Source organism: Lissotriton helveticus, chromosome 4_1 (genome assembly GCF_964261635.1).
Source record: "Lissotriton helveticus chromosome 4_1, aLisHel1.1, whole genome shotgun sequence".
Lineage (NCBI taxonomy): Eukaryota > Metazoa > Chordata > Amphibia > Caudata > Salamandridae > Lissotriton > Lissotriton helveticus.
In genome coordinates, this window is record NC_136063.1 from 1,192,582,081 (window position 1) to 1,192,603,979 (window position 21,899).

Here is a 21,899-nt window from a genome sequence, read left to right on the forward strand (position 1 = left end):
ATATAGTATCCCTGTAAACGAGTATCCCACAACAACCTGCCTTGACAGTGATGATGAAAGCACTTGATAAGAGACCCCAACCTGTGTTTGTCCATACAGAGTTCATAGTGGAGCTACTGGAGGTAGCTACGATGAAGAATTTGTCCTTTTTCCAAAATGAATTCTTCCTCAAAACCAAGGGAGTGGCTATGGGGGCAGCCTTCGCACCAGATCTGGCTATCCTCTTCATGGATGAATTAGGAGGAAAATTTGTCCTCAACCAGACCAACCCTTACAGCAATAACATTATACACTGGCAACACTATATAGACGATTTGTTGCTGATCTGGTCGGGAGATGAGACTGAGCTACAAGGCTTTTTTGAATGGTTGAATGCCCAATCAGAGGGTATAAAATTTACCATCCACTGTGATAAGAATACCAACAACTTCCTGGATATCTCCATAAAGACATCAGGTGACCTCCTGTACACTACACTGTACAGAAAACCAGCAGCATGCAATATGTTGCTGAGATACTCCAGCCACTGCGCGAGAGGCCTCCGCGACAACTTGCCCTTCGGGCAATTCCTTTGGATCTGAAGAAATTGCTCCTTGAGAGATGACTACTTCCGTGAATCAGGAAACCTGACCTTATGATAGAGAAGCACTGCTCCCACCGAAACAACACACGCTGGATACCAACAGGATGATATGTGTACCACATATTGCACTCACAGTACCGAGATCAAGAGGATAATCAATGGTAATTGAGAACTCATCTCTGAAGACCTGGACATTCCAGACCCCCCAATGCACTCTTTCAAAAAGGCCAAAAACATAAGAGATCATGTGGTTTGTTCTCTGCTAGACACACCCCCCAAACCGACCATCCAAACTATGTGGAATCGTCTGGAGATAGTGGGACATTTCAAATGTACGCAATGCAAAAGCTTGCAGTCTAGCCATTGAAACTAAGAAATTTTGCTAAGAACAACACACCATTGATCTTAAGGCACACACAAATTGTTACTCCACAGATGTGATCTATGTCATTCAATGTCCCTGTAATGAGTTATATATCCGAATACAAGGTTATCCAACAACTGGCAAAAAAGACCCATGATGAAAACAGATGTTAGGACCTGCTAGCCGCATATAACGGGAAAAACGGGCGTAGATTTTGGCACTTAATCAAGTGGGGAGCTGGCCTTGCTGGTCTGGCACCTGCTAACAATGTTCCCTCAGAAGCTTGGGTCACATATTTTCAGACCCAATTTTCTTCCAACACACACGATTCAGGACAGTATCAATGTCCAGTTCCAGAGGTAATACTAACATTTACCCCACTAGAAATAGAATGTGCTTTTGATGGGGTGGCTGCAGTCAGAGCCCGGGGCCGGATGGTATCCCGGCAGACATATTTAAATCTGACTGGGAGAATTGGCTGAAATATATTCTTATTCTTGCCAATGGTTTAGCTAGAGGAGCCCCCATCCCCGAATCTTGGCACGGGGCGGAAATTATCCCCATATATAAAAAGGGGGATCGAGCCTGCCCATCCAACTATCGGCCCATCAGTCTTATTGACACTATGCAAAAGTTGGTGGCTGGACTAGTGCTAAGTAGGGTAAATAGGTGGATTGATGATAACAAAATACTATCCACCTATCAAGCAGGATTTCACTCCCACGTTAGCACTACTGATCAAGTCTTTAGATTTATGATGTTATATTGGAACACTGTGGTAGTAGCTGGGGGCACCCTTTACTCAGCATTCATAGAGCTTAAGTCTGCATTTGACTTAGTGCCCCGTAATAAACTTTGGGACACTCTTAACAAAGCTGGGATGCCGGCAGAGATCTTTTCATTCATCATTAAACTATATGACTCTACCTATGCCCAAGTTAGATGGGAACAACAGGGGGAGACAACTGAACGTGTTTTGGTAAACAAGGTAGCATGGCAGGGGTGTGTTCAAGCCCCTACCCTTTTCTCCATGTTTATCAATAATGTTGTCTCATATTACTCTGATTATCCCATGGATGCTCCGACTCTCGCTGGTTTTGAGGGTTCCTTTATTAATGTTTGCAGACAATACCTTGATTTTGTCTAAAACACAAACTGGTCTACAAAGAGCCCTCGACCAATTTAGTCTTTTTTGTAATTACCATGATCTTGTAGTCAATGTTGATAAGACCAAGTTCATGGTCTTGCACAAAAGTAAAACAGTGAGAGCCAGAGCTGAAATGAATAATGTGCCCCTTGAACAAACTGAGTCTTTTACTTACTTGTGGGTCACAATGGGCAAAAGACTGAATTAGAAGCCACAGATGGATATATTGGTCGTAAAGCATAATCAACTAGCGGGAGCTCTCCTAATAGAAATTCATCTATCCTTAACTAAACTAGTGGCACCGGTTATGCTATTTATCAAGGAAAGGTTAAAGCCTCAATAATTTATGGAGCTGAACTCTGGGGTTTCGAAATGTTATCTCCTTTAGTCCAAGCACAGAATAAGTTTTTGAGGGCATTGACTGGTCTCCCGCTGTCTACACCACTTAGACCGTTGGATCTTGGGTGCATTTCCTTGGAGGATGCAGCAGGTTTTAAACCTCTTGCCTATTGGTGACGGCTTTGGACCACCCCGGAGCTGGCTCCCTACGCGCAAGCACTTAAGCACATTAGAGAAGCTGACAAATCCAATAAAATGTCATGGCTACACAGAATTAAGGTTACCTTATTGGATGTGGGCCTCAACAATTTATGGCTGGACCCAGAAGGGAATTTTTCCCCGTAAAAATTAAATTTAAAACCCTACATAGGGAGATGGTCTGGCAGAAGTCCTTTTCTCAAGTGAATGGTGACTCCCTAACAGGCCTCTTTCTGGGTCATAAAATCGAGTACAGAATAGAGGCCTATTGGGATACTATTACCAGTTTTGGACATAGGAAGCTCTACCACCAATTTAGAGTGGGAAGCCTCCCATAAAATTGTTTACTAAAAAATGGGGGACTGATCTATATTCATACTGCCGCTCATGTCTATGTGTGGAAGAGACCTTGCCGCATATCCTTTTTGATTGCCCTGCATATAAGGCGCCTCGTCAAAAATGGCTTAAGCCAGTTTGTGCCAAAATGGGAACAAGATCCTGCCAAACGGCTTTGCGTATCTTAAAATCTGACACCATCGAATTGATAGTGGTTGCTATGGCCAAATGTTGGAGCTGGACGTGGGCCATAAGAAGGATCAGGATGCAGGGCATTATGTAATCATGTAATTATAATTTATTACCTGACTTGTCATCTTGTAACAGATGTTTTTGAGCTCTGGTGTTTTAGCATTCTCTAACTTAAATACGCTAACATGTTTGTGAGCCTCTTGTTACATCTAATTATGGCTCTACCCTTTCATTATGATTTTATTTATCTTTAATGATAATAGTCCTATTGTATGTATTCAAAATTAGATATGTAAATGGATTTTATTGAGTTTTTATCTTCTGATATTTTATACGTTTTATTAAGCCAAATCTGTTTTTATTGCTTTTTGTATATGGGTCTTTTATGATTGTTTATAATCGAATAAAGACTAACTGAACTGAACTGAACTGAACTGAGTTATATATAGGCCTAACAAGACAAAAGGTGAAGACCAGGATCCTACAACACTGTAGCAAGATACAATGCAACACTGTAGAGGCACCCTGTTCGAACACTTCAAGGCAAAATCACATCAACCAGAGTCCATCAGATTGTTTGTCCTGGGAAAAGTTTCCCTGGGTACAAGAGGTGGCAACAATAATTCCATTTTGAATATAGGAGAATGCAAATGGATGTACATTTTGGACACTGTGAATAATGGCCTTAATGAACTTGATGGCACCAATGCACAAATATCCACCCTCAATGCTATATAGGTAACGTAAACTTTTTATTCTACTCCAGATCACATACCCAACAATGAGGTTGTAATTGCCTCTTTATGTGTTATTCTACCCTCATGTGATGTTTCAAGCACATAACTTGTCTTTTGTATAACTATGAGTGTACTCCAGCCCCCATGTAATGGCCCCCTAAACCGGCCTCAGTAACCATTTTGGCACCTGTTAATATAATTTAGCATATGTCATGTTATCAGCACATAACTTGATGTTTGTATAACTATGAAGGTGCATTAGTCCCCATGTACTGGCCCCCTAGACCTGCCTCAGTAACATTTTGGTACCTGTTAATATCAAGTAACATATGAGCAGTTTGTGGCCCCATTGCAATGTGTAATACTACCTGATTACTAGCAATTTACAGGTTCTGCACAATTATGGTTCTTTTAAATGGAGACAGTGGATACTAACCTTCGTACCTATCTGCTTATGCATATTGTGTTTTCTCCACACACAAATAATAACTCAATGTAAATTTATTTAAGATCCATGTACATTTTTAGATGGAATACAATATTCTAGATCATGTGGACCATTAAGTTAATATGCTCATGATTGGCGCATCTGTCACTAGATGATTTGAGACAGACCTTTTTGACTGCAATTAAATTTCAATAATCGAGTTACGTGTCCCTCCTGAGACACTTCCTCCACGTCACTGTTTGCTAGTGCTGAGCCCTCAGTGTACCGGTTACGTGTCGGTATCAAGCGACTGCACTTAGCGTGCACGTTCTCCACTGACGTTAGATAACCTGCCCGTCAGCTGAGCCCGGCTCCATTCATCTGCCGGAGCTGGACGTGTCAGGTAAGAGAGCGTCTCTGCTGGAGCGAGGCACTTTGTTACACACATCAGATTGGCTTTGTTTGTTGGAGACGGGTGTTTCATTAAGGTGGTTAGACGTAGTGCGTTTAATTTTCTTAGGGAATTTGTTATGCTCTCTGTACGGAGATGCTTTCCTATCTAGTCGGAAGATGCTGCCCACTACTGTTGAATAATTAATAGTGTGCAACTCTGTATTGTGAGTCTTTTTTTACCACATCAGGTGAGTTTATAGCAGTTTGTCACATAGTGAGTCAGTATACCCGAGTCCCTTTGCGCATGGCCTGCACGCCGGTTTTCCCTTTGGGTGTACATTTGGCACACGTGTGTACTAGAGGCGTACCTCACACGGAGACGCCTATTGTATCCACTTTATACTGTCAGAAGATGCCATCCATGGTAGTTGACTTAATCTCTGGGATTTACGATGTGACTCTGTCGTGCGAGTCTTCTTGGCCATAATCATTGCCTTAACAGCAGCTTTTGGCCAAAATCATTGTTTTTACAGCAGCTTTCTAGATTCGGTTGTGCACATCCGCAACGCCAGCACTTTCCCCCTTTAGGGGTACATTTTGATGCACGCCCCGTTGCAATACCTGTTTGTAGATTCCCGCTTTCTAGCCTAATTTCGCAATATGTATTGTGACACCAACAGCTTGATTGTAGTACTCTGATTCTTTTACGTAGCCTCACCCACACCTTACCCTTTACAACTCACTTACTTTTTTTTGTCCTCATCTCACCTATAAGCACATTGCAGAGTGTTACAGCCGTTGTTGTTGTCCTGGGCGCCCTCCAGCTAACTGCACTTGCTTAGGTCTCCCAACCAACTCCTTACACTGGAGTTAAGGTGTAATCATAGGCCCGGGCACCTTTCCGCATAGATGTGCAACTCACTTACTTGACAGATTTATCTAATGACTGCGAGGGATGTCGTCACCCAAAGTCTACATACACGGATGGTGATGCGAGCAATTTTTGGCTGCATTCGTTCCCGGAATTTAGTAAATTTTGGATTTGCACAACCATTAGACACTTTGAGTTGACTGATTGATTTAGTAATTCACACTGGTAACTTTTGTTATCTCTGACTTTTAGGAGCTCTGTTGGGCCCATCAACTATGATTGTACAGCCAGAGTCTAGGTGCTGTTACACGAAGTAGATAATTCTTACCCTTTGACTTAGAGCAGTCACATTACTTCAGTCTGACTTAGCCTTAATACGTAATGTTCAATTGTTTTTAGGTGCTCTTTTCTGGTCGTCCTGATGAAGACCCCAACTTGAGGACTGAACTCTCCCTATATTTCTTCAGGGTTAGAAACGTTGACTAAACACTATCACACAAGCCTTGACGACTGAATCTTTATTATTGGGCGTCCTCCATTGCTATGTGTTTACTCTGGATCAGTTGACCTGTGATAGGCTGGAAAGGTTTCACTATGTGAAATTGATGTTTCTTGTCACATCATCTCTTCCCTGTCCATTACCATCACTCACCCGCATGAACAAAAATCCTACCTACCGTCCCTACACCAAGAGCACTCCTATTGTAAATATACTGATGTCTCTAGATATATGAGCTACTGCGTTGCCTACAGTGATCAATGGTTTAAAAATTAGTTGCAATAATTGCAATTAGTTTAGTAATAAATTGCATCCATTGTAGTTTATGAAAAATTGGTCTTGTAAATGCGGTCATTTGTTTATGTTCCATAAGATTGTGACTATTGCGACCATTCGTTTATTGCACAGACACTGCAGGTCTGACAAACCTTTTCCAGACTACAGGCCCTGACACACAGAGTGCTCTTTACTAGGGACTTACCAGTAAATCAAATATGCCAATCAGGGAGATCCAATTGTAAACACAATTTACACAGAGAGCACTTGCACTTTGACACTGATCAGCAGTGGCAAAGTGCCCAAAGCATCTAAGCCATCAAAAACAGAATGCAGCACAGCATCAAAAATACAAGAGGTAGTGGCAAAACGTCAGGGGAAAACAAGCCAAAGATGCCAAGTCTAACTCATCATTTGATGAACCTACACCCTGCTGAAGAGGCACACATAGGTTGAAACCTGTTTGGGATTGCTTTTGTTCCAGTTCAAAGGGGGCCTAGTCTGACAGTTAGGGCTGGACTATTCCTATTAGATCGGGACAGTGAATGTTTTGCACATGCCTGGCTCATGTATGAGGGGGCATGTGAGAGTGGAAAACTGTGCCGTATGATTAAGCCCTCCTCGCATTCTACCCATTAATTGTTAGTTTTCTACAATGGATTAAGAAGGCAGGCCGAAAGGTTTTTCAATGATGAATATAATATCTATTTTATTAAGATGTTGTGAAAAACATGAGCCTGTCTATGCAGTTAAAGCTACATCTGGGCCAGACCTAAAAAAATAAGTAGTGTGACACACTGAACGCATAAGGCTGCACACTGGAACAAATGTTAATAGCCTTGCTATTAATTCCCCAAGTAATGCCACTTCATCATTTTTAGAAAAATAAATCTTTATAAAAGGCTACCTTATTAAAAGCAAATTAAAAGCCCGAATGTCATCTGCACAAGGAGACGTTCTTCCAAATGCAATCAGTCAGGCAGGGCTCAAATAGACCACTGTAGAACGCGATTCTGGGACTGAACATTTTTTGACAGATTTTCAACAGCTGTGCTCGTAAAACTGATTGCAGGAAGCGGCGTCGCGGAGGCTGTCATGGTACTAGCGTTTCGTCTCAAAAGAAGGGTTCTGCACCCATATTAATAGAAGCGCCGTGTAATCCTTTTCCTGTTCATTTTTGTCTGCAAATACAGAGCTGAATTGTACAAAGAAATTCGTGCTCTTTTTTCATACGAATGGAACATCTCTTCATCACATAAATCCTCTTCCTAATTATGTGTTGGCACTATTTACACGCAGATCAAAATGTGCGCTGTGTTATTTATCTGAGCTGACATTGCTGTCATCTGACAGACGACGACCATGTCTCCATGTGTCCATGTGAGGTGAACTCCAACATTTTTACATAGCAGCTAAGAAAAAAATAAGCTATACTCGGCAGATGTACGAAACGTAGATCTCTTTTTACTATAGCAAAATTGTGGAAATCGCTCCTGTCAGAAACCGTTATTAGCTTCCTAATAAATATACGTTAAGCTTTTTTCAAGGGTACAAGAAAAGTGCGGGCATCTATTATCTTAACTTCCTGAGAGCAGCGGCTGGCAAATGGCACTATTGCAAGATTAATCTACTGATGTGTGAACTATGCTGTTGTTTTGCCCTACAAATTGTAAAATCATTCTAATGTGAAAACACAAATTCTCTTGGGACCATGTATATCATTCACTTTACCGGCACATCAGTAAAATGGTTGTTGATATCAATGAATTCCCCATTTGCCATTTGGCAACATGTTACAGAGTCGCAATATGTAATTGTGAATACATACTGATTCAGTATTAGAAAGGGGCGTGTTTAGGATGTCCCTTACTAATACCGAATCGCAGCGCTATGCAGAATGCTTGGCAGCAAAATGGGGTCGCTAAAATTTCGAATTTAACCACCTACTTCAAGATAGTGGTAATACATTTGCAAATGAGAAGGGGTCCCCATGGGACTGCTTCCCCTTTGTGAATGTTCATAAAAATAAAATGCTTTTTAAGAGCACGCAGTGGGCCCAGAGAGCACTGCCTTCTCTTAAAAAAATGAAAAGAAAACTTGTAATTTTTCTTTTTTAAACACAGCCTGTTTTCCTTTAAGGCAAATTGGGCTGCATTTAAAACAAATGATTGCTTTATTTAAAAGCAGTCACAGACATGGCAGTCTGCTAACCCCAGCAACCCACCATTCCTGTGATTTTGACATTCCCAATGGGTCGCAAATTGTGACCTGCCTCATTATTATTAATGAGGTAGGTCGATTTGCGACCCAGTAGGAAACCCTGAATGAAACTCATGAAGTTTCATGAATTCAAAAAGTGGAGGGCGTGGTTTCGGTGCTGTTCTAAGATGGCGTGACCGTCCGAGGCTCAGCCGGACCCGGGAATACATTTCATGAATTGAGACCATTTCAGTGATCGCTAAGGGACGAGATTCATGGCGTCTCTCCCTCAAATAATGGTGAGTTGCTGGAACCCTTCAAAAACAATGTTGCAGCAATTTTAGGGATTTAACAGCCCCAGGGGATTTCTCCTCATAGTGAAATTGTGTCCGCCATTTTGGAAGGCGAGCGCGTCTCCTCTATTATTGAAGCAGCCTTTTATTACAATACTGAGCTGCTGCTTCCTTAAACAACCTTAATAGGAATATGCTTACACCTCTGTGCAGCGTACTTGCTTTTTCTCCATTTTTTATGCTGCTAACATGTTACTAAAAAGGTATTTAAGACTATAATTTTTTATGGAACCCTTTTTACTGATGGTGAATCATTGCTGTGGATAAGTCCCTTCAAGATGTGATGGCTAATTTGAGTTTACAATAATTGATATTGGATAAAGAACCCGACCCTGCAGTTTTCTGATATATTCCTGTGTGCTCAATACTTCTAGAGCTGTGGTTTTTCTCCCCTCATTTTGTGACTGATTCATTTGACATTTTTCATAGGTTTTACTTCACGCTTGCAACTTACGCAGTGTTTGATAAAACCTTTTTCTCTTTGATATGGGGAGATTAAGAAACCTTAAACTGTCAGGTTCCACCAAACATACTGCGCTCTCTTACTCTGACTCTACCCACAATGACATGGAGGACAATCCTTCTCATAAACCTGACCCCACACCAGGCGCCATTCCAAATTCGCAGCCTTCAAACAAATTATCTGTGGTATTCACTAAATGTCCGAAAAAAGACCCTCTGTCTCCAGTGCACCCATCCTCAGCATCCCTGGACATAAAGCTTGCAGAAATTCGTGCCTTGAAACCCTTTATGGAGGAATCAAATAGGACTATGCAATATTTGGACGACAAATGGTCTTCATTGGATTCACAAGTACTAGCTGGTGAACAGAAAACAGAATCACTACAATCTACATGCTCACGTATCTCTTTTCTAGAATCAGAAATAACTCTCCTTAAAAAGCACACTGAAGATTTGGAAAATCTTTATGGTCTCCCATAAAATATGGAAGGTTCCTATCCAACTGTTAATTTTCAAACTTTTTTGCCCAAGCTCCCGGAAATGTTTACTTTACTTAACATCACTTCACTTAACATCCAACGGGCTCTAAGACTTGGTCCCAAGATCTCAGCAAAATCATGTTTAGTCATCCTGTTCCTGCAATACACTGACTTCATTCAAGTCTTATCAGTTGTCAAATCCCAAAAACTAATTTTTGGAGAAGATCATCGTCTATATTTTTCTCAGGATGTAACTAGAGTCACTGCTGACCGTCAGAAAACAATTCCTGGGTCTACGTCCCCAGCTAAGATCTATAAATGCCAGATATGGTCTAATCCTCCAAAGTCTCTTAGGTTACCTACAAGGAGTAGACTAACACAGTTGAGAATGCAACTGCATTACAGGAATTTCTTCATCTTCGTGGAGCAGATGTCATGGACACCACAATATCTACCTGATTGTTATTTTGTTCTGTCTTGTTTTGTCCTTGCTTTGATTTTGTATGATCTTCATGCCCTAGTTTTTTGTCTCTTTTTCTCTTTTCCCTCTTTTTATAAAGTATTTTATTTATATTGTCCCTTTTCTTCCTAATACAGGTGTTATTTTCCACTTCCCGTCCTTCATGTGTTCTTCTTCATGTGTTAATACTTATAGATCCAAGGTTGCCCTGCCCTTCAGTGGAATTTGAGTGCAGTAGTCATCATCTTCCAGTGTCGCCATTCCCCATTCCATCTTTGTGTTTTGTAGGTATGTTCTTCAGTCATCATTTGTATGACTTGTAGTGTCTTGTTGTTCCCTGATTAATTCCCCTTTCATGCCGTTTTCTTCTATGGTTCCTTTCTACTTTTCTCTTCTTCCTAGTATCTAATTTTGCTCTGCCATTTCCATGCTTCTTCTCTATAAACAAACACCTTATTTCTGTCACCTTTTTCCCTCATTTCTGTTTTATTCTTACATCATTCTCAATATTGTAAGCATTTTGATTGTTCATGTTCTTATTACGTTGCATTCAGATTACTACATGGAATATTAAAGGGCTGGGTAACTCTTTTAAAAGATAACAGGTGTTATCCCATTTGGTTAAATCAATAACTGATATTGCATTACTTCAGCAATTGCATCTTTCTTCATCTGAAGCTTCCAAGTTGAAGAAATGTTGGGTGGGCAATGGGTTGAACTGTCCTGCTATAGGTAAGAAGAATGGGGTTATGATCTTATGCCATAAAAAACTACATGTATCAGTTGTTTATCAAGAATCTGATGTTGAAGGTCGATGGGTTATTGTTAAGTTACTTATAGATAAGATACCTATAGTTACTTTTAATGTATATGGTCCCACTTCTGTTGATAAGTTTTTCTGGACAAACATTTCTGACAAACTGCTTTTATATGATGATGACTACATTATATTTGGTGGAGATTGTAACCAAATTCATATTCTCATACTATATAGACATTCTACAGTGAAATTTGTTCCCTCTAAAATGCACTTTCAATTTACTTCCATAAAACAATGTAAATCTTTAGACGATATATGGTAACTTTGCCATCCAGACCTTCGGGAATACAGTTTCTATTCAGCACCACACCAATCACAATCCTGTATTTATTATCTGTTTCAGGGCAAGCTGTTAGCTTAACATACTATTCAATCTGAAATTGGACCCATTTTAATCTCGGACCATGCCTCAGTATATGTTGATACAGACCTTATTCCCTTTTCCCAAAGTTTAGGTAGATGTCAGTTTGATAATTCACTACTCTTAGACCCTATATTCAGTCAACAATTCAGTTCCTTTGCCTCCAAATTTTTTGCTATCAATTCAACACCAGAATCCCCTTTCATTATGGTTTAGGACTCCTTTAAAGCAGCAGCCAGAGGTTTTATAATCAATTTAGTATCACAAAACAAAAAATCCTTCGAGGCCCAGTCTACTCAATTACTTAATAATCCAATGACGAGTCTTCCCTAAAAAATCTTATTGACACTAAATTTACTTTTAATAGATTATCTACAAATATGCCTCCTCACTTTTATTTGAAAGTGGGAAAGACAGAAGTAGAATAGAATCTTTACAAAGCCCCAGAGGAACTCCCCTTTTTAAGGGTAATTACAACTTAAATGACTTTGTTTCCTTTTATAAAAATATCTACTCTCCTGAAAAACAACCAGAACAGTCTGAACGTTCTACTTATTTTCAGTCCATTGCTTTGCTCCCTCCCATCACTTTGACTTTGATTCCTTGGAAATTTATATTTCCTTAGCAGAAATTTGCCATGCACTTTCGGTGTTGAAAAGAGGAAAGGCTCCCAGGCCCGATGGCTTCACTATTGAATTTTATGATCATTTTGTAAAACTCCTTTTATCCAATCTTTTACTTTTATTTAAATCATTTTCTGATAAAGGTATTTTGAAGGACACATTCCAATAAGCCTTGATTTCCTTAATCCCAAAAGAAGTTCTCTCCGCAAGAACTATCACCACGTCTTCTTAGTCACTACTGACTATAAGATTTTTGCTAAGATCTTGCCACTACATATCGAGCCTGGTCTGATAGGCCCTGAATAGTAAGGCTTTGTTAAGGGTAGATTAGCCTCTGATAATTCCTGAGTCTTTTTCAACATCCTCAGCAAGGCCTCATCTTTAGATCACCCTATTGCTGCTATTGCTTTGGATGCAGAAAAAGCTTTTCACAGGATTGGTTGGGACTTTATGTTCCACACATTACAATAGGCTGGTTTTCCATCTAGGTTTATTGCTTTAATTTCTCTATTGTATTCAGGTCTCAAAGCCTCACTTTTCATCAATGGTAAAACCTCAGATTATTTTCCGTTACTTAGAGGGTTAAGACAAGGGTGTCCCTAAGCACCGTTATTATTCAGCGTAGTGCTGCAACCCTTTTTAACTAAAATTAGGCAAGATCCTCTTATTTTAGGTTTCCAATATGGTCCTCATCAAGTCAAAATGTCAGTCTATTCTGATGATATTCTCCTATACTGTGCTAATTTTTATGTCAAAAACATATTTTTGATCACATTGGCTTTTCACGGCAATCCTCTAAAATAGATTATCTGGGCTCGGGGTTGCTCCGACAATTCCTGAAACATTAAAAATAAAATCCGATCCCATTACAAAAACATTAAATGATACCATTATACATTGGCATTGGCTTTTCCTTTGTTGGTAGTGCCGATTGGACTCAATTAAAATTATGCTCACTCCTTTTATACTATACATCATCTCCATGATTCTGGTCCACATTCCTTGGCACTACTTTAGGAAATTGATTCTCTCTCAACAGAATTTTGTTGGAAAGGCAAACCCTCTGGTATAGCTGTGTCTTCATTAAAAAAAAGATACATTTAATTGAGGACTTAGGTTTCTCGATTTGAAAACTTAACACTCATCTTTTTCCCCAAAATAAGCTGCCAGTTGGCTCTCTTTGGAGCTCCTTGTATTTCCTCTATTGTGGATAATGTTAGAGACCTTTCTCAGCACCCCCTTAGACTTTCAGGAAATCCTCGCTTTTACTTCTAATATTCCATCTTTATGTTCTCCCATCATTTCTCATTCCCGTAAACACTCAGTTCCTCTCTTACTGACATCATATCCTTCAACTAACTCTTATCAATAGTAATGCATTTAGCATATTAAATAATTATGAATTAGGAATTGTTCTATATACTGGAATTATTGGCATTCTAGAGGCCTGTGTTGGATCTCTCAATTTCTATTCAACAATCAACCTCCTTCATTTTCTGATCTCCAAACAAGATTTTCTTTACCGGCTTCTTTTAGATCAAAATATGATCTTTTATATCCTGCCCTAAACCAATATCTTCTTACATGACCAAATACTTCCAACCTTCCTGCAAACTGCATACACCTTTCTCCGGTATTAGATACTTCCCCCTCCTTTCATATTCTTATATTTAAATCATGCTCTTTTAGTTTTGCTTATTGTTATGCTTACAGTGTTTTAATCATTTATTATTCCTGCTTTTTAATCTTATATTATAAGTGAATTATATATTGTTTTCCTCTCCTCCCCCTTCCGCCTTTGATTTATAAGGTACATATTCTTCTTTGTATACAGCTTGAAAGTCATATTCCTCAAATAACTTTGCTTTTCATACAACGTTTATTGTTGTTACATAGGATTTGTTACATTTATTACAATGCTGTTTTTTTCTTGGTCTTTCTTCTTAAACTCAAACTTTAAAAAAAATAATGCATTCAAAAAGCTATTACCTAATTGCGATTCACAGAGAATCGCAATTAGGTCATTGTTATTTGAAATAATGATACATGTGGCCCTTTAAATCTGATTGAAATTGGGGCCTTATAATTTATTATGAAACATCTAGCATATCCTCTTTGAAACACCAGTCATCTATTTGCACACCTTGGTAGCATTAAAATATATTGGGCCACATCCACGTAGCTTTTTCTTAGTCACAAACAGCCCGATTCGGAGAATTGGGCCAATTGTGACTGGTAAAAAGGCTTTTCTATGTACCAAACCCTATTTTGCAATTCAGTCACCTATTACTGAATCTCAAAATAGGTTAGTGATTCAGTATTAGGAAGGGGTGTGTTAAGGGTGTCCCTTCCTAATAGCCTCTTGCAGTAGTATGTATGATTGTTTTGTGACTGAAATGTGGTCGTAAAACATTTGCTTTTACCATCAAATTCAATTTGGTGGTAACCCATTCACAAAACGGGAGAGGTCCCTTAACGACCCCTTCCCCTTTGTGAATGTATGCAAAAAAGTTCTTTAAGAGCAGGCAGTGCAGGCCATGCTCTGTCTCATTCCAAAAAAGGACAAAGACCCTACCCTGTGCAAGAATTATAGACCAATCTCCCTTATTAATACCGACTGTAAAATATATGCTAAGCTTCTTGCTCTTCGTATTAATAAGGTTATACCTGATTTAGTTAACATCTATCAATCTGGGTTTGTTAATGGTCGCTCCATTACTGATAACTCGCGCACCCTGCTTAATTTTATTCACCTAGCATCAAAATCTGATTCCCCTCTTGCACCTGTTACCCTAGATGCTGAAAAAGCTTTCGAGAGGGTTAGCTGGGACTTCATTTTTGGCTCCCTGAGATGGCATGGTTTTAGCCCCACTATTATTAATCTCATTAAACTGTTATATTCTGCTCCGACCACTTCAATTTGGGTTAATGGCTGTCAGTCTGGTTACTTCCCTCTTCGTCATGGTACTAGGCAGGGTTGCCCCCTTTCCCCCCTCATTTTCATCCTTGCCCTGGAACCCTTTCTTGAAACCATTAGACGTTCCATACTGTATACCAGTTTTCTTTTTCAAAATGTTGATATTAAATTCACAGCTTTTGCCGAGGACATCCTTCTCTTCCTTTCCAACCCATCTGTCTTGTTACCAGAATGTTTTTCTTTATTGAGTAGTTATTCTGCTGTTTCTGGCTATAAGTTAAATGTGGACAAATCTGAAATTTTACCCCTCAATAAATTCTGTCTTCCCTCTATGTTTTCGGAATCCGGTTTTGAATGGTCTTCTTCCCATATCAAATGTCTTGGTGTTCTATATTGTAATAATCTCAAGGATCTTGTTAAGATTAATCTTGCTGAAATATGCAAGAAAACATCTGCTCTTATCGATAGTTGGTCTCCCCTTTGCCTTTCCTGGTGGGACAGATTGGCCACAATTAAAATGATGCTTCTCCCTATTATTAATTTTTATCTCTCTATGCTTCCCATTTCTCTTCCTAACACTTTCTTTCGTACCATTATTTCTATTTTTATTAAGTTTTTGTGAAACAACCTCAAATCTAGAATATCACTCGCCAGACTCCAACTTCCTAAAGACTCAGGGGGGGTTAATTTTCCCAACCTTAAAAGATATAATTCAGCCTTCACTTTGAAACAAATCTGGACTTTCCTTTCAGATTCTACCTCCTCTTCTTGCACTGCTTGGAGTTCTTTAGAACAGGCTCAATATTCTGCCTTTTCCCTTCTGTCCGCCATCCTCATTACCTTACCTCCAAAACGTTTCTCTTTTCCTACTTTTACTCATTCTAAGACTTTAGCTCTTTCTTCACTACGTGCTCATCCCTCTTTTAACTCTAGCTCTACTAATATTCCTCTTGGGTATAATAAATATTTTAAGATTAATAATCGCGCCTTGTTTTGGAAGGAGTGGATTGATAGGGGTATCATGACCCCTCAACACTTGATGAAAGATGATGTTTGTATGCCCTTTTCCACTCTTCATTCTCTTTATCACTTTCCCTCACATTATGCTTCTCGTTATGTTGCATTCATTGATGTCCTCACTCGAGACTACTCACCTGCGCCTTCCACTCCCGTTCCTCCACTGACCAGCCTCTTCATCCCCCCAATCACTATTGACTTTTCCACTCAATTTAAGGCAGCCACTATTTACAAATTGTTGTCTCATCCCCAGACTGCAAGAGTTAAATCCCCCTTAGAACTACAATGGGAAAAAGATTTGAGCTTAGACCTCCCTATACATACTTGGGAATTGCTTTGGTCTAGGATCCACACTACCTCCCGTTCTGCTAGTACAACACAAACTCTATATTATTTTTATAATAGACTCTTTTTGAAACCTTACGACCTTTATCGTTTTCATTTGACGAATTCCCCTAAATGTTGGTCTTGTCCTCATGATAAGGCAGACTTATTACACATGTTTTTTATTGTCCTTTGACGAACACCTTTTGGACCACTATTTGGAATAAACTCAACGATATCCTCCAACTTGATGTTCCCTTTAATTTTCATAATATTTTCCTGGGTAGTCTTTCCCCTGTGTTTGCTGATCTTAAGGAGGTTGCCCCTTTTATTAACCTCTTTCTGGCAATTTCCTTTCAATGCATTACTGTTAATTGGAAGGATACTACTAAAATTTCTTATCAAGCTTGGTGGAACTTACTATGTCATCATCATAGAATGGACAGAGCTTACGCTAGCTCCACCGCCTTGTTAATCAAGAGAGATTTACTCTGGTTAACCCTCACTACCTTTTTGTCTAGGAAGTTAACCTGATTTATGCTGATTTTATATCTTACTTGTTACATATTTCTTATTGTAATTTTATTATTGATGCTTTTTCCTTTTTTCTCTTGCTTCTCCTCTTTTTCTTTCTTTTTCTTTCCCCCTCTTCTCTTCTTTCTTCCTCCTTCTACTTTTCATCCTTTGTTAAAAATTCCAAAATGCTCCTGTTACTAAGTATAGTTTATATTTATAGGACATTGCTTTTCTAAGTTTGTTATGCATTCCAAGTTGTTAATTATTTCCTATTAAAAATGTTTTTGTACTGATGTTTTACATTGCTTTTATTCCTTCAATAAAGCATTTTAAACTCAAAATAGAGCAGGCAGTGGTCCCACGGAATCCTGCCTACTCTTGAATGTGTTTTCTTTTTAACACGCATCCTGCTTTCCGTTATGAAAAACAACAGGCCGCATATTTAAAAAAACTTGTTGCTTTATTTCAAAGAAAACACAGACATGGTTGTCTGTTGTCCCCAGCAGATCATCATTACTGTGTTTTTAGCAGTGGGCCTCAAATTGCGGCCTACTTCATGAATATCAATGAGGTAGGTCAATTGCAACAAACTGGGAATTGTAAACAGTGTAAAACACACTGTTGTACATAGCTGTTTGTGATTTCCTAATATCAAATCGCAAAATTTGCTATAAGTAAAATTCAAATAGAATTGGTAGTATAAGTGGCCCATTGCTCCTTGAATAGTCAAAAACGTAACTGAAAAAAAAAACCTTCAAGACATACAAACGTACACATACATTTATTTTCAGTCTTGGGTAAAGAAAGAACATGCCAATCAGGCCCTTTCTAAAAGTATGAATAAACAAAGTAGAATCCACTCAGAAGGTGGCAGTGGCCCCTAAAGTGATGGGGAACACACAGTGTTGTTTAAATGCCCCTCACACACCAACAGGCCCCTTGGTGTCATGCTTCATCATCGGGGCCTTCGCATCCCTCTACGGGATGCGGCGTGCTACGACTGACGGCTACGTAGGAGCACTTAGTAGTGAACTATGTGAGGGTGTGTGTTTTAGGGAGAGAATGTGAGTGAGGTGAGGTGAAAAACGTGAGTTAAAAAATACCTGGCACGTAGGAAAACAATTATTTATTATGTCCTCGGCTGGTATTATTAAAAAGGTGCAGAGTGAGGTTGATAATATACGTACTAGGGTATATCAACCACTTCAAAGTGTCAACATGTTTCGGAGCGCAGGGACTCCTTCTTCAGGACGAGGATATGCACGTTATCCTCACCTTGCTCACATGAAATGTTAAAGTGTTACATACAAAAATAAATGTGTAATGTACCTAACAGTGTTTATGTATAGGTAAGTTCAGTTGCGCCTAATTGGCGTTGTAGAGAACCTGTGGAAAAAAGACATAATAAACATAATAGTCGGATGTCCAGGAACTTAGGGAAGAAAATACTTTCCTAGTCAAATGAGGGTAAATGACAGAACCAAAAATGGGGTTCTGGGAACCTGTAAAAAAGACATTTAAAAGGACATACAGACAAAAACACAGACATACATATAAATTGTTGTCTCCCTGGTATGGATAAAGAGAGAGAGAGTGATAAAATGAAGGCTTACTTATTTTTCAAAGTCTGATAACCTCATGAGCCTATGCGTGGTATTGGGGGGATCCTCCCTCACTGCCCAGTAAAGCAACCTAAAGGATATTCAAGGGTAGGTTTTAGGTTGTTTATAGGAGAGATCAGCAGAAAGTACAAGGTGACAGATGCACAAAGCGCATCCTAAATCGTGTGACCCCACTCACGGTTACTGCATGGTTTATTCGCCTGCCTTCCCCTCAACGCTGCTCCGGTGAAGTGAGCGGTTGGATTAGCGATTTCTGTGTTTTTGCCAAGGGAGACTGAATCCACTTGCTCTCTCTCTCCCCCCTCTGGTTATATTCCTTTCTAAAAGTAGCCCTTTTGTTGTTATAGGCCATATAACAGCAGTTAAAAGGTCTGAATGGACAGGGTGACATCGGATCTGTCTATTTTTATCTATAGAATTCACCTGCTTGAGGCAGCTGACATTTTTTACTGAAAGTCTGGGCAAAATTGAGGAATTGCCTGAGGAACCGGACCCGGAATCAACACTTTGTCCTATAAGTCCTTATTTCTTAGTGGTTTCTCTGGGTAAAGCTTGTAATGAAACAGATTTTCCCTGCATCCTGGAGTTACCGGTACTCCTGGTATCTGTAAATCTGAGGGTGGGAAAATACAAGCTCATTTCCCCACCACTGGTATTGAGATCATCAGAGCTATTAAGCCTGCTATTGAAACCAACCAAACCAGTCATAATCTATTTATTCAAATCCTATTTTAAAAGGTCCTCTTGAAGATTTATGAAAATATATACACTGATACAAACACTAAAACAGAATTGAATAATTTTATAAAGAACAATCACAATAGAAATAAGATTATTGACTGTTGTACATACCATATTTGGAGAAATAATACATGTACCTGCACCCCCGCGGTGCAGGGAGTCTCTTACACTAGGAAGCACCTATTCAGCCTAAAGACTATTAATATCTCTGTGATATGGAAGGCTAATAGGCCACTCATCACATTCTGCAGTGCATATGAGTGCTTCACAAGTAATAATTCCACAATTGTGTTTCTTAATGGCAACCAAGTATCCATTTGTAGTACATGCCTCTCTGAGAGTAGCAAAGAAGGGCAGTCCAAGGCATACTCAGGGTGGTGGTGTGGACTGGTAAACCCAATTTACTGGCGAGCAACAACATTACTCAATAAATTATTATCCAGTCAATGCCTTTTCTTTTAAAAAGGAAAATAACTTTTATTATACACACACACAACTAAATGCCATGCCTTAAATTGCATATCTATAAATTCAGGTAGATGGAAATAGTTTTGGTGACACCCTTGTATCAAATTACACCTAAATTGGGTCCTGAACCCTATAATTACAATACCTTCCACCTATACAAGCTGCAACACCATATTGTATGGTAATGTAATTTGCCAAGGGTCACTACATTAATAACAATAACCACTAGTTGTACTTGGTCTAGATAACACAATATAAGGTGCATAAGTATATATAAGACGGGCATCCTGCCTTCGTCAGGGTGTCACCACATTTATAGAAATACTCATGTCATGTATAATCCTTAAAATACAATGAAAATCAATTAAAACAGTACTACCAGTCATAAGTGTTAAAAATGGGGGTCTCAAGTTGGCAGTGGCTTGCACCCTGTCCAAGTAGGGATCTTTCCTACAAGTCAGGGTAAGGCAGTTACACATCCAAGATAACCCCTGCTCAACCCCTTCGTAGCTTGGTATGAGCAATCAGGCTAATCTCAGAGGCGATGTTTAAAGCATTTGCACATAAACACACAGTAACACAGTGAAAAAACTAAAAGTGGACACCACACCCGTTTAGAACAATAACCAATTTTTTAAAATAAAACTAAAAATAATCAAATATATCACTTTTAAAAGGTTTAAAATAGTTAAATCATAGAAAACTAAGGATGTGTCACTTTTATCACAAAGTACTTGGGATGCTTCAAAATCAAAGACGTAAACAGGCACACCGGAGGTGAGGCACCAGAAAAGCAAAGCAATGAATCAGTTCCTTACTCCCAGGGAAGGTGATGCATCAGTTCCTTACTGCCAGGGTAGGTGATGTGTTTGTTCCTTACTGCAGCACATTGGAGGTGATGTATTGGTTCCTTACTGTCAGGCGAGGTAATGTGTTGATTTCCAGACACACTGCCTTGGTTCCTTACTGCTGGGCAATGTCGATGAAGACTTTGTGCACAAGTGTGATGCGTGGAACCCCTCAATTCGGCGGCAGTGAAACTGGCACCATGTTGATTTTCTCAGCCTCAAACAGGTATGTACTAAATCTTCAGCTATACAGCTGGCTTGCGTATAAGTCAGATTGAGTGTTTAGGATGTCAGAGACACGGTGCTCAGGACTCAGCGATCTTAGAGATGCACAACAGGAGCTGCGTCGATTCTTCCATCACATCGCAGCATAGCATTAGTTTTTCACCCACACGGCAAGCTTGCAGCAGGAAAAATAGGTGCTAAAAACGGATCCGTGGGTTTTCTTCTCTTCTTGACGCAGACGACACCTCCAAGGGCCTAGAACTAGAACTGATACCTCTTGGCAGGTCAGAACTCCCATCAGAGGAGTTCAAGGGCTGCAAGTGAAGTCTTTGATGGCTCTGAGACTTCTGAACAGGATACAAGTACACACAAGCCCTTGGGAAACCTTGTTAAGCAGGTTGATGAAAACAAAGTCCAGTCCTTTCACTCTCCAAGATAGAAGCAGCAAGCAGTAGGCCAGTACAACACAGCATCAAACAGCGAGGCAGTTCCCTTTCCTACAGCTTCTCCAGCTATTCTTGGCAGGAGCTCCTCTTAGTGCAGAAGGGTTATACAAATGTAGAGTCACAGGTCCAACACGTATACCCCTTTCCACCTATGAAGTCAGTATGCTTCACAGAATAGTATTTGTAGTGCACAGATCCTGCCTTGCTCAAACCTGGCCCCAGACACAATACAGGGGTGGAGACAGCTTTGTGCAAGGACAGGCCCAGCCCTATTCAGGTATCAGTGACAACTCCTACCTCCACTCTAACTCAGGAAGGGCCATCAGCCTTGTGACAGGCCATGAGGCTATGCAGGGCACACCTCAGCTTCCTTTGTGTGACTGCCTAGAGTGAATGCACAACTAGTCCAACTGCCAGTCTAAACCAGATGTGAATTCTACAGGAAGGCAGAGGCATAGACTGGTAAAGCAAGAAAATGCCCACTTTTTAAAAATTTCCCGCCGCTTCGCGGGGCTCGAAATCACGTGATAATCCGTTTGGCCAATAACAGCGTTCGTTACACAGCATTGCTTCATTGCAGATCTCGGAAGTCTATCACGGAGGAACAAAGTTGTGGTTGTCGGTAAGCAAATAATCTGACCCTGCTACCGTATCAT